This window comes from Sorex fumeus, unplaced genomic scaffold, assembly GCF_029834395.1.
Source record: "Sorex fumeus unplaced genomic scaffold, SorFum_2.1 ptg000130l, whole genome shotgun sequence".
Classification (NCBI taxonomy): domain Eukaryota; kingdom Metazoa; phylum Chordata; class Mammalia; order Eulipotyphla; family Soricidae; genus Sorex; species Sorex fumeus.
In genome coordinates this window covers 11,077,811-11,092,809 of record NW_026606187.1, presented here as the reverse complement: position 1 = coordinate 11,092,809, position 14,999 = coordinate 11,077,811, and positions in this window count along the sequence as shown.

The window sequence follows — 14,999 nt, the reverse complement described above, 5'->3', positions numbered from 1 at the left end:
GCATGCTCGGTTCAGGACTGGGCCTTCTCCACCCAGCAACCCCACCTTCCGGTATCTAGACAGTTACACCCACCAACTGCCATGTAACCCCATCAACGGTCATCCAGAGACTATAAAATAAAGCTCCTGGAAGCACACGGCCGCATTTGCGGCTGCATGACCTCTTATTATCTAGTTCTCATTCTCAGAGAATGTGGCAGGCTACTGAGAGTATCATACCCGCTATATGCCTGACTAGAACACCTATAAAGGTGATTTTAGAGGCTGCCCCAAAAGCCTCCATCCATCTCGGAGAGCCCAGCAAGCTACTGAGAGTATCCTGCTCGCATGGCAGAGCCTGACAAGCTACCAGTGGCGTACTCCATATGTCAAAAACAATAACAATGAATGGTCCTCATTCCCCTGACCCTGAAAGGAGCCCCCAATATGTCATCGGGCTACACTTGCATGTGACAGGGACCAATGGAGACATTACTGGGCCCGGTTGAGCGAACTGAAGAACAACAGGGTGATAGTGATAGTGATAATTTGGGAATTTTTTCATCCATTAAAACAGAACTAAACATTGTACCAAAAGAAATCTGAATGCTTTGGGAGCATGGGATTGTGTATGGGAAAGATGGAAAATGAGAAAGATGATACCATATGATGAAATGTAAGAAATGAGAAAGTCAAGGTCACCAAAGACTTTATATATGTGTGAGTGCATGTGTGTGTTTGTGTGTGTGTTTATAATGATAGAATTATATTTAAACTAGAAAGTGTATCAGTATTATATTTTAAGGTGATCACAAAGAGCAAACAAATTAGAAATGATAATACCAACTATCTAACATGAAGTTTAGCTAAATATTTGTTTCTTTAAAAATATTAGAAAGCAAGCTATTAGTGACAGCAGAAAAAGAACAGAAATGGACTGAAATAATCAAATTTCACTTATTAATGTTCCTGAATTGTTTATCTAAACTCTATCTACAATGTAAAATACATCTACAATATAAAACAAACAAAACAAACATTCTAAGAAAAGCATTAGAACCAGAGTAGTATATAGTTAAAAAGACACATTTAATTGTCTATTTTTGATGAATACTGGTCAGCCTCTATGGAAATTAGTATAGAGATTCTATTAAATGGAAATACCATATGATCTAGCAATCCAAATCCTCAATATATATTTGAAGGACATAATACCATTAACTTGAAAGTGTATTTGCACCCTTATGTTCATAGCAGCATTATTCACACTTGTCAAAACATGAAATAAATGCAAATGTCCATCAAAAATGAGTGGATTAAAAAGCTCTGGTCTGTATATTGAGTGAAATGTGGCTGTCATTTAAAAAGATGAAGTTGTGTTATGTGGGATGAAACGGATGGAATGTGCAGTGATTATGTTAAGTGAAATAAGTCAGGAAGTAAAAGATAATTGCCAGATGCTTTTGCTCCGATCTGGAATATGAATCACTAAAGCAAACAAACCGGTAAAAAGAAAAAGCATCAAAACCTACTTCCAAATTCAATGAAAATTATGGAATTTATCAGAGGAAAAGCGATATGTGCTACAAAAAAATGAGTCAAATATCATTTTTTTAACTGAGTCACCCTGAGATGGAAGAGCACAAACCTATTCATGATTGGGTTTCAGTCATACAATGTTCCAACACGCATGCCTCTAGCAGTATACGTTTCCCAAAACCAATGTCCCCAGTTTCCCTCCTACCGGCACCTACCACCCACCCTCACCCCTCATCCCTCACCTGCCTCTAAGGCCAGGCACCTTCTTTTTTTCTCTATCTCTTTTCATGCATTATAGTTTGTAGTACAGGTACAAAGAGATCATTATGTTTGTTCAGGGATTCAATATTTTTATCGGGAAGGTATACCTGTAGCAGCTTTGGTGGATTTGGGGTGTGTATATGACTGCTGGAGCTTCTGAAAGTGGTTGCTCATTTCGACACCAAAAAAGTCTGGAGATTTCAGTCACAAAACCGCATACCCAAATTTTCAGCATATTAATATCTTGGACCCTCACGGAAGAGCCTGCAGATTTTTGTTTTATCTCTTTTATGATTTATTTATGGGGCTCTGAAGCAAGCTGATAAATGAGTTTATATGACTGAGCCAGAGGTAGTTTGTGGGTGTGGCTCCCATCCCTAACTTTTGGTGGTTTAGTTTCTCAGGAAACTTGGTCCTGAGTCGTTGGAGTCTGGCCAGGGGCACAGCAGCAATTTGGGGTACCAGGAACCCTGACGGCACCGTCAGGCTGCTGAGGCACTTGCCTTGTGGGTGGAGGTTGACCTGCAGGCTCCACAAGCACCCGTGTGTTGTGTTCGGGCACATGCGTGTACGGAGGAAGCAAAAATCACTCCATATCTCCCACTATGACAATTTTAAATGGAGATCATATCAACTCATTTTCCAGAGGAGAAACGGAAATTCCAAAAATCTGAAAGCTACATGCCAGAGCGATAGTAGAGCAAGTGTTTGCCTTGCATGTGAGCAACGTAGATTCTATCACTGGCACCACATAGAGTGCCCTGAGTACCACCAGGAGCAAAACCTAAGCACTGTTGGGTGTTATGTAAAACAAAAACAACAGCAGCAATTTCAACAACAGTAATAATAGTAAAGAGAAGAAGGAGAAGAAGAAATAAGAAAAAGGTCAAATTTAGGAGTCAGAGATAGAGTAAGGTGGATAGGGAACTTGCCTTACGTGCAGCTAACTGACATCATATATGGCCCATATGCACCAGCAAGAGTGATCCCTGAGCACAGATTGAGGAGTGACTCTTGAGCGTCACTAAGTATGGCCCATAAAACAAAAAATATGCTATCATATTAATAAAATAACAGACAAAGGCAGAGCTATAAACACAGAGAGACTGAATGAAGTAAAACTGTTTATTAATCCTCCTCATGATCAAAAGGCCCTTGGTTTCATTGATCAACATCTAGGGAACATGACTTTAGATGAGGTAGTAATTTTTAAAAAATATATAAATTCAGAATGTTCTTTTCCGGTAAGCTGCTGAGCGTATCTCGCCTACACGGCAAAGCATGGCAAGCTCCCCGTGACATATTCAATATGCCAAAAACAGTAACAACAAGTCTCACAATTTGTTGTGAGACATTACCGGTGCCCGCTCAAGCAAACTGATGAACAACAGGAGGACAGTGCTACAGTGCTACAATATCATTACTGGAATATTGAGGAATTACCAGAAAAACTAAGGATATCCATTTAGTATTTCAATTAATTGTATAAATAACTGAACCTAGTAGTAAGTGACTATATTTTGGAATGATTGATATACAAGTAAGATTTTTTTCTATATAAATTTAATACATCAAGATTCTATTGTGAAATAGAATAAGAATAAAAATATCTTGTAGACTGTGATTTTTGATCTATTCTCTGTGAAATATTGGAGTCTGTCATATAAAATCCTAGTATATATAGAATTTTTGTGCAGTGTCCTTATTTTCATATGTGCTTCAGCTCCCATAAACTAGAAGGAATTAAAACTGTTCTGACATTTTAGATGCCATTTCTTTAAGGTAAATACAGTAATGTTGCTTTATCCAAGCGATAATATAGCACAGTAAAAATTGTGCCATGGTGTATTAGGTTTCTTCATGACAAGTCATCATTTCTAAATCATTCAGAGTGGCAGGAAGGAAGGATGGAAAGAAACATGGAGTGGAGTTGACAAATTCTGCATGTTATTCCCACTACAGCTACCAACATGTCTGATGATATTAGAGAAGTTATGAAACCCAACCAGAATGCAGTTAACTCAAAACGTGGATGTTGGATATCAACCCCTAAGCAGAAAATTTGATCGACTGTGTTTAAACAACAAGAATATAAAAATGGAAATGATTTATTTATTAGGAGTAAATAAACCATTAGTATTATCATTAATATCATTCCTGGATAAGAAAAACTGTTATTTACAAGTTTTGAAAACCATTTTGTTTCAATGAAAAATAAATGCAATCCTGTCTTTGGGAAGCTGAGAAAATGACAGCAAGAGTGTGTAATCTGTGGTTACAATTTCCTGATGACACCTGCTACAATATATGCCAGTACTGTGTTTCCTGGAAGCACAACAAAGAGATACAAATCCATGCTTGTAAGTGAGCATGGAATAGGAAAGTCAGCAAACTTTCCTGGAGGATTGAATTTATCAGCTTGAGTAGGTCCTGGGTCAGTGAATAAAATATTTTGTTTTAACTCTAGCACATTCCATGATCCATTAAGTCATGAGCATATTTATAATGAATAAGCATAAATCTTCCTAATAGAGTATATAGTGGGAGAATCAGATATCTTTTGATATATTTAGGAGTATAAAAACAAATTCATTAATAGTTGGCATCTACAAGGATTTTGACGGATTTTCTGAGATGTTTAATCTTTTGTAGGTTGGTGTTGACACTTCTGCTGTGAAAACTTGTCCTGGGTGTTCTTCCAAAATATTGTGGCACTCATCTCCCCATCTATGTTTTTCCAGTGTGACTTTGCCCCACTCTTTCCCCAAGGGTGGATTCTCTGCCCATTCTGAAAATTAGGGTAAACTAGTATGCTTCATAATCAAGGGGTACCAGAAGTGATTATTCAGATCTTCCAAAGCTGGACCATGACAAGTGGCACACCTTTCCCTATTTGCCAGAGCGTCTCTACTTGAAGGAAAGGAGCTGGGCAACTGCCCTGGGCTGCTGTGTGACAAGAACCGTGAAGCTTCTCTGAGCAGCAGTGCGGGTTTTCAGTCTGCTTAGTTCAAGCGCTGCACAGGGGAGTGTAGATATTTCTAGATCATTTCTACAGTCTCAAGTCAGTCTTTGAGAATTTCAGTTGTGGTGCCCTCACTTAGATATTAGAATATAAAAACTTCCTATTTGTTCCTGCTCCAATTTTGAGTTGTGTAGCCAGGTGGCAAGAAGAGAAATGAGGGGAAGACACATCACCCTTTGTCTTTTGCTTGGATTTTTCCAGAAATTCCTTTAATTTTATTTTACAGCTTTTAACGGAATATACTTCATATACAAACTGTGCATGTTTAATTAATTTGAATAATTTAATTGTCATGCACACTTGCAATTTACTTAACTTGAATACACACACATACACACAAAACACCATCACCACACTCAGGTTAATACTTATATTCATCATCTCTAAAAGAGTCCCTATGTGACGTGGTTTGTTGTGTGTGGGAATGAGGTTGTGCATGTTATACATGTGTAGGGGCAAGGTAGAGAAGGTTCACATAAAGTCTAACATCCTAGCAAAATTGTTAGGGCACAACCCAAATCATTCACTATATCAGTTACGTTGTACAGTTAAGCTCTCATTTCAGACACCTTACACCCTACACAACTTGACTTTATAATCTTTGCTCAACAATTCATTTTCCCCTTTGAACTAGTCCTGCAATATACCATTTTACTTTCTATTTCTGTAAGTGAACTTTTAGCTAGTTAATTCACTTTTATTTGGGGGCCACACCTGGCAGTGTGCAGGCCTTGTTACTCTTGGTTCTGTGCTCAGGGAACACTCCTAGTGGTGCTCAGGGGACCAGCTGTTGTATCAGGAACCACACTATAAGGTTAATTTCTTACCTCTGTATTACTTAGCCCACGTTAACTGTGTGATATATCTAATAAAAGCGGAATGAAATGGTCTTTCTTTGGCTGGGACCAACTGATTTTACTTAGCATAATGCCGTCAAGTTTGCACGATCTCTATCAATATATGTCCTCACAGATGAAAGGATTGTTTTCTTTGTTAAATAGAATGCTATTCCATTGCATTTTATACAATATTTTATTCACTTATCTGTATGTTTCAGTTGTTTGTATTGAATACTAGAAACTGCTTTATTTCGAAGAAGAAAACTAATGTCTCTTCTAGATCTTTTGTGCTTATTTTGGATAGACTTTTAAGAGTAAGAGTGGAATTGATTGATAGATAGCATAGGGTTTTAATTTTTGTTTTTTTGAGGCTTGCTCATTTTGTTTACCATGGTGCTTATACCAAATTTCCATATCTGAGATATTGCAAAATACACAGCTGCAAGCATGGTTGTGCAAGTATTGGTCCATGATACTGATAAAAATTCTTTGGAATATATGTCCCACAGTGGTACCTAGTGACTGCCTAGGAGTTTTCGTATTTTAGTTATCTTTGTACTGTTCTTCATAGTTATTTGTTTTAACTATTCATATTCCCACAGACAGCATGCAAAGTTGCCCATTTTTCCAGATTCTCAATAATTCTGTCATCTCTGTGTGCAGGTTTGATAATAGACACGCTGACAAATAGGTGATATGTCATTAAAGTTTTGATTTATATTTCCTGATTAGTGGAGAGCACCTTGTTATGACTTTACATTACTTTACTTGCCATTAAAGCATCTATTCTTTAGATATGTGTCATTCAGGTTCTGTGCTCACTTTTAAGCTTTTTTTCAACTGAATCACACAATTACACAGTTGTTCATGATTGAGTTTCAATCACATAATGTTCCAACACATAATGCTCCTTCATAAGTGTACTTTTCCCACCACAATTGTTCCTAGTTTCCCTTCTTTCTGCACCTGCCTCAATGCACCCATTTTTAATTGGTCATTTGTTTTGTTCTTGCTTTTGAAGGGGACTTTATGTTTGTGAATAGAACCCTTCATCACATATAAAACTTGCAAATACTTCTTTCCAGTCTGTGCATTCTTTTTCTCTTTATTGGTTGTTTTCTTCATTGGATAGGGTGTAAATTTTTAAATTACTATAAACTAGAGCCCTCACATATTAAACAATTCATCTGTGTGTATAGATCTAAGTTTATTATAGTGCCCTAGGCTCATAGCTGATTACACATGGTTCAAATTGGCACCTTGGCAGACAATCTTATAAAAATTGAAAAAACAAAAAATAATGTTTAAAAAAGCACATTGGATAAATTCTTAATACCCACAAAAAGCAACATAGAAATATACATTGCATATGTGTGTATAACATTGACACTAATTTTTGATGCTAAGAAAACTACAGAATCTCAAAACATTCAGTGTTTTCAGAGATTAAAAAAAGATATTAATGAAAGTCAATTTGCCATACAAAAGAAATTCCGAACATCAAATCTCTTTAAAGATTTGAGCCTCTATGTGGAAAAACTTCCTGAAATACTACGAGAACTTTTTTAATTAAGCAGGAGAACCTGGGTATCATACAGACCTTCACTGATGTCTAAGGCCATCCTCTGTGTGTTTATGTTTCTTTAAAACATATAAAATAAAATTGCAGTAAGATCTATGGAGTAGAATTTTATGTTAAAACCCCTTTGCATAAAGACTCAATCCCCTCTAACCTCACCATTGATCTAGCAAAATTCTTCCTGAGAGGAGACTCATGCTGTGCTTCAAGCTCCTCTGTTCCCACCCCCATCCCCCCCCCTCCCTCTCCCTTCCCCACCCTCAATTAAGAAGATGGCAGAACAGCGTCACAGAAGAGTTTAAGCAGTATTATCTAGCTCAGACACAATTGGTGCAGAATTAAGACTCATGAACTGGAGTGCCAGTTTTGAAGGAAGTAGTGAACCTTACCATCTTTGAAACTCAACCCATGTACAATTTTCAGATTCTGGATTTATACTGATTCTTTTCTATAATGGTACTTTTATTACTTAAGTTTATGTAAGCATTTATGGCTAGAAAACAATGACTAGGGAGAAAAACTTAGAACTAAGTAAAGCACTCATTAGCATAAACACAAGATCTGCTGAGGATAAAATCTTCACACACTGATACTATTTATCTTCTTATTCTTATTTTCTTTTTAATCCCCCAAAAGGCATTATTTGCTTGCTTTTTCTCTTTTTTAAAAAAAATTTGTTTTGTAGTTGCTAAAAAATTGAATTCATTCTGTCATCTTGGGCTTATTATCTCATTAATGATCATTCATCAACTGAGACTCCCATTTGGTGACATTGTTTCTCAGTGGTCCATATAAGATTCTCTCTCTTTTTTTTTTTTGGTGAAGCAAACTAGTTTTTATTGAAATAAATAAAAGAGAAGAGAAGGAGAGAGATAGAGATGTGAAAGAGATAGAGAAGGAGAGAGATAGAGATGTGTTCAAGAGAGATGTGTTCCTCTGTCTTTTCCAGAGGAAAAACAACTCAAATTTATTTCATATGAAAGTACGTTCAAATAAATGCTTAACACAACTTACATGTTAAACCATGTTTGTCCTAAAAATTTATATATCCTATTGGTTTCTGAGCTACTGTAGTAAAAGTTAATTTTTTAATAAACAATAAGTTTGCTTAATATATATTAGGATAGAAAACAAAAAGTTGTATAATACTTACATAAGTAAAGTAAAGTAAAGGCCCTCCCGTTAAGCATTGATTTGCTCGAGCGGGCCCAGTAACGTCTCCTTTGGAGACTTTGTTGTTACTGTGTCTGGCATATCGAATACTCTCGGTAGCTTGCCAGGCTCTCCGAGAGGGGTGGAGGAATCGAACTCGGGTCGGCCATGTTGGCTGTGTGCAAGGCAGACGCCCTACCCCCTGTGCTTGGGTGTTTTTTTGGTTTTTTTTTTTTGGTGGTTTTTTTTTTTTTTTTTTTTTTTTGGTGAGGGCACAGCAGGCAGTACTTAGAGTTTCCTCTTGCTTCTGCACTCAGCAATCATAGCTGTCAGTACTCAGGGACCCAGGAATTGAACCTGGGTCTGCCACCTGCGTGGCAAATGCCCTATCCATTATATTATCATTTCAGCCCCACTTTATATATTGCTTCTAGTTCTCTCATTTTTCAGGTGAAATAATTGACCCAAGATCACACCTAAATTTACTTCACTAGCACTGTAGCACTGTTCTCCTATTGTTCATCGATTTGCTCAAGCGGACCCAGTAACGTCTCCATTGTGAGACTTGTTACTGTGTTTGGCATATCGAATATGTCACGGGTAGCTTACCACGCTTTGCTGTGGGTGAGATACTCTCGGTAGCTTGCCGGGCTTTCCGAGAGGGGCGGAGGAATCGAACCTGGGCCTACTGGGCCGACCTCGTGCAATGCAAATGCCCTACCCACTGTACTATCATAAATAAAGGGAAAAAAAGGTTAGTAAAAGCACTATCATTCCAGGAGATTTTGATAGTTCCACAAATACAATCCAAGATCAAGAATTTCAATGATTATAGATGCATGGTTGTGTGTCATTTAAAAGTCACTTGCTAACTACTTCGATTATTAGCCCCTTATAAGGCAATGATGTCATTTGCTGTGCCTATAATGATGGCAGGTATGTGACCTTGAGAATTTATTATATATGATTACTATGTTTGGCTGGAAATAACTATGACTTCGCATCTCCTCTCCCATTAAAAGCTGCCCTTTTTTTCCCTTATATTAGATTTTGTCTTTTTTCCATCTAGCAGAGGCTTAAGATTGACAACTAACGTCTTTGCAGATATCACTTCCTAAGAATCAAGAGCTCTGCCACATTGCTTCCAATTATGTTTGACAGTGTCCTTGTAAAAATCTGTCAACAACCTATTTCAGCTTGTCTCATGTGAGTTATACTTCCTTTCACTGGTCCTCCCACCCCAACAACAGATATTAGACCAAAATAAGCTACTGTGGCCCCAGTGGTGAAACAAGGACTTCTGAAAACACCTCTCACCAGGAGTGAACTCAAATTCTCTCTTGATGAAACCAAGTTAGCATGGTGATTTCACTCACTAAATGTTTTGGTAGCCAATGATGGGGAATGGCATTGTGTGATAACTCTGTATGTCACAGTTATAGAAAGCCTTGTTCACATATTAATTTATACAACAGAATCAGGATCCACATGCCTGCCTGATGAGGTAAGTTGAAGTTGAAATATCTGAGCAGCTGTCAGTGCACGCTGAAAAATCCTAGAGAAGGGAGAAACAGTAGAAGCTAAAAAGGTAAAAAGTTGTTCAAGTTTTTTTTTTATAAAGAAAGAATATAATTCTTATCAAAATTACAGATATTTTCTCTAATCTAGAGCAGGCAATTAAAAAAAATTTTCTGTGGGATTGCTCAGAAAATTCAGTCTCTCCTCGAAATGTTAAGTAACTTGATCTGACTACAGCTCAAATGGGAAGTGACCACTATTGTTTGTGGTTGAAGTATTACTAAATGAGTTATTTAAGAGCAAACCTATCTGATTCCTCAAGTGACTTGTCCTTTTTTGGATCCACTAAGTAAATAGTTTTATCATAGAGGTAATATGGTAAAATGAGACCTATCTGTGATTTTGATGTTATTTGAAGGTGATTTGACTACACCTTCATCCTAAACAGACAAGAAATCTCTAAAGTAAAACTTCTGAGACTCATCCTTCTCTTTGTTCTGTTGAGATTTTTTTTTAATGTGCTGAATGAATGAGAGCAGTTGTAGATACTGGTTTTGGCATATCGAATACACAACGGATAGCTTGCCAGGATAGCTTGCCAAGGTGTCAAAAATCAGATGGGCTGGTCATGTAATGAGATTTAAAGACGACCGCTGGACTAGAGCTGTTACCGACTGGATTCCACGGGATGTCAAAAGACAGCGTGGTCGCCCACCTACCAGATGGTCAGACTTCTTCGTCAAGATCATGAACGATCGGTTTGAGGCTCTTCATATTCCCAGAGCGAACAGATGCCATTGGGCTACACTAACACGCAACAGGGACAAACGGAGACGTTACTGGCGCCCACTCGAGCAAATCGACGACTAACAGGAAGTTAAGTGATTAAGTGATTAAGTGCTGAATGAAGGTATAATAATAGATCCACTTTGTAAAGTTTATTTAAGATCTCAGTTTACCAGAATGGATACTCCATGAAGGCAAGGAGTTTTCTACCTGAGTTACTATCTTCTTTCTTTCATAGTTCACTTGACATACTGAAAATTCAATTTGTTGTCAATATATGCAGAAAGAATAATAAGTCTGCAAAAATGAATTCACTCATGTTCAGGCACTCCAGGTGTTTCTGGGAATCTCTCAGGTCAGAGCACCTCTTGAACTGTCTCATGCTTATCCCTATTGTTAGTTGACCGTTTAGATGTTCAGTATTCCTTGTGGAGATCTCTGTTCATATGGGATTTGGAGGTCACTGTGGATGACTGTGAAAGTATTGAATTTTTCAATGCATTGATTGATTATTTTGCTGAGGCACTATGCTTGCTACTTGGCAAACATTTTCTTACCTAATCCTTAAAACAATTCCAGAAAACATGTAGTTTTTAAATCACAAATGTATAAATGGAAAAAAACTGAAGTTCAGAGAGGCCAAAGACTATGTCAAAAGATCCATAACTGAAAAGTAGTGGTGCTTTATTTGAAGTAAAGGTTTGGCATCATAAGTCTTTATAATGAATGTTGCATGGATTCCTTTTTTTTCACTGCCTTTGGCTTTGTCCTGACATCAGACCTTTACTTTCTTGTGTCAAACTAATTATTGCGCTTGCAGATCTTTGTTCCCGGGGGACTTTACTTTTTCATCAATACTCCAGGGTCCATCATTAATAGCAAACTTAGATAAATACCCACTACGCTCCTTCATCAACCTCAGACAAACCTACATCACAGGGAAAAATGAGTCTGTCTAGCTTGTACCATAGACAAACCTAAGTCTTTCAAAAATAAATTAAAAATTGGTGGTAGTCTTTATTATGTCTTAAATTTGCTGTTGACCAACGTCCTTGAAAACAGGAATTTGACCTCAAGGAAGCTAGAGTTCTTCACATCACATATAGTTAGTAACCCACAAAAAAGGTATTTAATTTTCTGCTATGTGGTCGGTAGATAAACAGGTATGAGTTGCACTACAGGATTTGCTCAGCCACATGGAATATAATTTCCAAACTTTACCATTGGAGGGAAAATTTCAACTCGCCAAACAAAGAGAATCATATCAAAATTTTGTTCATAGTTAAAACACAGCCATGCAGTTATAACACTGTAAGTGTTGGAGTACAAGGAGCTTAGGTTTGTCAGGTTGCACCCATCACAGTGCTCCCGAGTTACTCCCATTACTTTGTTTGTAACTCTTTCTTTGTGCTCTCTTTCCCAACCAATTTTTAAGGTCTCATCCTTCTAGGACAATAAACTTGTACTGCAAGTTAATATTGCCTTTCTCCTCTCCTTATATCTTTTGAATAGTTTACTTTAATGCAATGTCCTTTTTGTATAAATACAGGAACACAATTAATAGTATGTTTTATAAATTAGGATTTAATTGACCTTGAATATTATTCACTCCTGGACATCTGGTTTCTCAACTTAAGCCTCAGTTGCTCTCACTTCCTAGCACCCCAAAGGCAGGGTCCCGACGTGGGACTGGATGGAACCAGGGCAAGCCAGTAAGTTATGTGCTACACTGGCATCGCGATGGGCCAGGCCAAGGTGCCACGATTCTTAACTATAGGTTAAGAGTTTGACATAGGCAAATGCTGTCATGATCCAAAAGTAACGACGAGACTAGGACCCTGCTGCTAAGAATAGGAAAGTTATCTGGCCTGAGCACTGCGATCTGAGATCAAGATGGCCCTAGGAGAGCAATTCTATAAGCTTAAAGTATTTTTTACTGTGTCCATACAAAATGATTTATATTATGTATGCTTATATGTTTGTTGGACAAGGAGAGGAGAAATACACCCAGGAAATTCTGTTCTAGGGTGAGTCAATCTGCTAAGTGAGAGTCTGCCCTAGAAACTGCTTTCCTGTGTGTCTTGACTAGCTTGGATGAGACTAAATCTTTCTCCCCTTCAAACTGCCTTTAGTAAATGATTTTAGTATATTGAGGCAGTTTCCCTTATCTCACAGGAACCTAGCTGGTTTTAGGTATGCAGATCCCAGGTGCTAAACCAGGCCTGATCTTGGGGCTGTAGATGCCTGCCTCCAGGCAGGCTGATCTTTGAGATGTAGGCTCCAAACTCTAGCAGACTGGACTTTGATGTGCTAATCCAAGTGTTTGTAGCTTGTAAAAGGTGAGGCCAGGATTTCTGGCCTGCATATGTAAAGAAACAATGTGGATGTAAAGAAACAATGTATGGTTTGCTCCCTCAATGTTCTTTCTGTAACTCCTTTTGATGACATCACTATATTGCGCCCTTTAGAGATACTGTGATCTATATAAGGGAGATTTCAGGGCTTTCTGGGGGAACATGTATGTCAGAGAACCTGGGAAGATGGGGCTGAGGACAGAAGCTGAGAGAACAAAGAGGGCCTGTGCTTGATATCTCCTGAGGCCTCCATGACATACATTTCTTCCATGTAATAAATTGCAACCAGCCTGACCCTCGGTTTCCTTTCTTCGCCTGACCATCAACATCGACCTCTCTGGAGTGGGGAAACGGCCTGAGACCACGAACGCAGGTGGCGGGAGAGATAGGCTGCTGCCATCCCTTTGCTCGTCCTTTTGTGTGTGTTTACACATGTAAGGAAAATACTTTTGTTCGGGGATAAGAAAAGTGATTGACTATACCATAGTATTGATTCATTCAGAAGAATTTTGAGGGGAGGTGGATTATTGCCTTACAGGTGTGAGGCTGAGCATTTGATTCCTGGCACACATCCACACACCAATAGTGATGCTTGTGACACAGCTATTTGTGATCTGGCACCCCAACAGGTTGCACCGTCTCTGGAAAACAGCAATCAGGGTTGTGTGATCACCATGACCAAGTGTTCAATCATTGAGACTCTCTTTGCCAACCCCCATCATCATGACAAGAAAAAGAAGGGGGAATGCTAGAAAGAAATAAAATGTCATAAAGCTTCCCAGATTTTATTGGCTCTGTTAAATAAAAATTCAAGACAAGTACTATAAATGTGAAAAGAATGTAACTTTATTTTATGTATAAAAACATGCGATTACTCATATACAAGCATATGAACACACATATACACATATAAAACATCATATATGCATACCTATGCATAGTCTAGATATACATATTTATATATTATATAGAATGCACTGTAGCACTGTCCTCCCGTTGTTCATCAATTTGCTTGAGCGGGCACCAGTAACATCTCACAACAAATTGTGAGACTTCTTGTTACTGTGTTTGGCATATTGAGTACGGCACGGGGAGCTTGCCAGGCTTTGCCATGCGGGTGAGATACTCTCGGTAGCTTGCCGGGCTCTCCGAGAGGGGCAGAGGAATCGAACTCGGGTCAGCCATGTTGGCCACTTGCAAGGCAAACACCCTACCTGCTGTGCTATCGCTCCAGCCCTAGTGATATATATTATATATAATTTATGCTTGTATATAATATACACTTTTTTCAGTGAAAATATAATACACATCGGGTTTTCAAAGTTTTATCTGTTGGGATTAAAATAAAATTGGTTTGGGGTAAATGTTAGCTTTTATCATGAGCTTAAATGTTATGTTCCCAATTATGGTAGAATCATGGACTTTAAGTGATTTGCAGGGGGAGGAGAAAAAGTCTTCAGCATAGCACCCAGCAGTGCTTTGAGTATTCAGCTCTGTGCTCAGGGATCATGCTTTTAGGATCATATCTGATGCAAAGGATCAAACTGTGGTCAGTCAAACGGAAGGAAGGCATATGCCTTAATACCTGTAACTCCAGCCCAAAGAAAATTAAAATTTGAAAAAAGTGCCTTGTCTACTAAAGTTGTGTGATTATATATTTGAATGTTATAAGTATCTATATGTGTATTTATCTGAAAGATATACTAACCTGTAACTATTGTGGGAATAAATGTAACTAGGGCTTCTATTTTTCATTTGTATATTTCTCTATATTTTATTTGTTGACAGTGAAATGTATCTTTTTTGAAATAAATAAAAGTAAAAATGCCAAAAATATAAGACATATAGTGAAGCCCATAACTCTGCCAAGATCACTTCTAGGAAGAAGAGATTATTCTTTTATTTATGGAAGTAAAAGTCTGCTTTAGGTCTGAAGGGATGGGGTAAAATTCAAACTACCAAGCTTCTTA